This window comes from Lissotriton vulgaris, unplaced genomic scaffold, assembly GCF_964263255.1.
Source record: "Lissotriton vulgaris unplaced genomic scaffold, aLisVul1.2 SCAFFOLD_14972, whole genome shotgun sequence".
In the NCBI taxonomy this organism is placed as follows: Eukaryota; Metazoa; Chordata; class Amphibia; order Caudata; family Salamandridae; genus Lissotriton; species Lissotriton vulgaris.
Genome location: NW_028241118.1, coordinates 1 through 3561, shown reverse-complemented (window position 1 = coordinate 3561; position 3561 = coordinate 1).

Genomic DNA, 3561 nt, shown 5'->3' with positions numbered 1-3561 from the left:
ACATTTAAAACTACCATTTAAACGGAGGCAGCAGGATTGTGCAATAAATGAAATACTATCATTTAAACTGGGGACGCAGGATTGCGTAATAAACTAAACACTGCCATTTAAACTGCGGCAGCATGATTGCGCAATAAACTAAATATTGCCATTTAAACTGGGGCAGCAGGATTGCACAACAAACGAATTACTACCATTTAACCCCTTTAGTGCTGCTGTCGGCCAACGTCGTCGCGAGCTCTACCTTGCCAGTGCGGCGCACGCCCGTTGACCGACGGGGTCGCACCCCTTTCTTCGAACGTTCAGCACTGGCGCAGAACGTTCGAAGCAACACACGGGTTAAACTGCGGCAGCAGGATTGAGCAATAAACAAAATACTACCACTTAAACTGCAGTAACAGGATTGTGCAATAAACAAAATACTGCCATTTAAACTGCGACCAGAACAAACAAACAATATCCCAACTGGTATTATTAAAAAGGCGATTAAACAAGAACGCATAAAGCATTACGAGAACAGAAACAGAGAGACTCAATACGTTTTTTCAAAAGTGCTCATGGCATCACATAATTAAAAGAATAGTTAGGCGGTTTACAGTTGTAGCAGCACTGTAATCGAAATGAATAACAAAACAACCCGAATTGGACTTGGTGCTCAGCATGTGCAGGTGACAAAAAAGGTGGCAACGCAAGTGACAATTGTGGTCAGTCAGTCAATAAGCTTTATTCGGTTGAGACAAAGCAACCATAAAAGCACAGTGCAAGATTAAAATACATTCATATCTATACATTAAAAGGGAATACCATTCCAAAGAGTAAATATGTACATACATACAATGAATTTACAAAAATATAACAGACAATTTTTAAATTATACGAAAAAAGTGCAAAGTGCGTTGAGAAAGAGATTCATTCATATGGAAAGGGGGATACAACCCTCACTCAATCGGCATTTAACCGGTCTAGACGTAACATCCTTCCCCCACTTAGAGCCGCCTCCTCTGCAGTTCTAGGCAGCCCCAGGCATCAGAGATTTATTATCAGACCGTTCAGGCTCGAATTTCCAGATCAATGCGAAAAATGATGCCAAGTGGGTAGCTTGTAGTTGCTAAGTGTATTGTTGCCCCTAAAGTAATTTCCTGTCTTAAATCTTACATGGGGCATATATGCGGCTCTGGGGTAAAAATCTCTCAATTCCCTTACAACTATTGGGCCGTCCCCCCTTTGTGGCTGCCAGCCCAGAAGAAAATGGACAACCCGAGGATCCCTAAAGTTTACAAGAATCAGGTCTCCCGCTATATCTTTGGTTAGAGGACCCAGCCATTTCACCCTTCTGACATTCAGTATTTTCCCATGTAAATTTGGTGGAAGGGGCCTATTCGTTGTTAACCAAGATGATACCTTGTTAGCCAGCTCGGTTTGACCCTCGATATTTCCATTGCTTAATTCAGGCACGCCTGATAGGATGCAAACAAATGGAGCAGCCTCCGGCGGTAGGTCAATTTGATTACTTTTTCTATGCCTGTAATCATTTTTTGAGAGAGTCCCCACTAAGGGCGTTGAATGTTTAGATGACCCTCCTCCGTTATCAGAGTTCAAAGGTATTACCTTTTTTGAGCTACATCTGTTAGGTGTGGTCTGCCGGGTATTAGATGGTAGTGACTTTTCGGATTTATTAGGTGCAGAAGGCTGGGTTGGGGGAGTACTGCTTTGTGACTTGTCGTCAGTGGCTGTAAGTTCACCTTTGTTAGCTCTAACCAGACTTTCTAAGAGGATAGCGTTGGCCTTCGTTGTTTCTTCTATAAAGGTAACTTTTTCCCCGATGACCATGATTTTTTTAACCAAAGGGGATATTAAAGTTTTAATGATGTGTTCAATCAGGGTCAAAGGATCAATTGATGTTGAAGGTAGGGGAGAATAAGAGGTAGAGCGTGCCCTAAATGATTGCGGGGAAATAGTACAGACCGAAGGGAGACTAGCATCCCGCTTTCTTTTAGTGGTGGGTGTCTGAGGGTTTGAAACTAAGGAGTGGTTTCCCTGGTGGGTTACTTGGGGGGTAGGTGGTTTGTTAGAGCTAAGACTTAAATTTAACGGGGCACCAGTTGATTCATTACCCTCTTGAAACAGGATGTAGTTAGTTTTACAAAGCGCATTAAGTTCATCCAATAGTGATAACGGTTGGCAGTAATTGGTTGTTACTAAAGGGGATTGACGGCAGACATTTAAGTTATCCAAACTCCCGTTTCCAATCCCCCCACGGGAGTTAGTATTATTTAAGACCCCTGTGCCATCCATAATGCTGAAAGGTTTCGTATATAGCAGCAATATGGTAACAACGCCAAACACCAGTACTGGACCAGTGTACAATATCATAAGCCCAAATCTGTTAAGGCAGGAAGGGTATCAAGGCAGTCACTATTATGAGTCAATATAATTTACCTCCTGTATCCAGTGGATGGTAGGACAATATAAAGTAAAAACTGTACCACCTCCTTCGTAGTAGCCAAGGGGGGTGGCCCGTCCCGTCCTCCTTGTGCCTCTGAGGGCCACAGAGGGCCCGCCCTTTGCCCGCGCTTAGCCCGCGCTTAGCCCGGCGGCGCCCGCGCGCGCGTCCCGCGACGCGGGGGCTCTGGCTGGAGTTAAGAGCACCTCCGGGGGCGGGACAGGGCGTGCGCGACTTCCGGTCGCGTGGGGCGGTGGGGAGTGTAGTCCTGGTGATTGTCAACCCCTCGCAAACAGCGCAGGAAGGCTGTGGCGCTTCAAGGACCCTCCGGGACTCCTGGGTCAGTTCTGTGTGTCCCCCGCTCCCCCGGGGCTCTGGCTGGAGTTATGAGCACCTCCGGGGGCGGGACAGGGCGTGCGCGACTTCCGGTCGCGTGGGGCGGTGGGGAGTGTAGTCCTGGTGATTGTCAACCCCTCGCAAACAGCGCAGGAAGGCTGTGGCGCTTCAAGGACCCTCCGGGACTCCTGGGTCAGTTCTGTGGTCAGCATATGTGGCGCATAGTGAATGGTGCTTGTATATATACAGTGAATAAAAAAAAACAATGTGGCTCAAAATGAATAACTAAGTATGAATTTCTCAGTTGTGTTGGTTTCATTTGGATGAGCCACACTGGAGGCTGCGCCTTTTATTGCGATGAACGGTCGACGACGTTTCGATCCTCTTGGATTGGGATCATCTTCAGGACTGGGTTGTGCTTGGTAAACCGTGCTGGAGAAATCCGGGGCGGCGTCCGTAACACTGTGAGGTTAGGGATCGCCGAGGAAGCGATTAGTGCATTCTGGCGGAGAGGCAGGTTAGCCTAAGCGGTCGCCGGTAATCCAATGGAGCCGGCGAGAGGTCCGATCTGTTCAATGATCGGTGGTGCGGGAGTGAATCTGCACTGTAATAGACCAACGATTCACACGGTAATCCAATTAGGCCGGCGAGGTACCCGATCTGTTCAGTGATCGGTGAGGCGGGAATGAATCGCACGCTGAGAGAAGCGCCGCGAGGGACGACTCCGACTGGGTGCGTCCGGGTCTGGAATCTATCGGGTACCTCCCCGGCCTAAATGGATT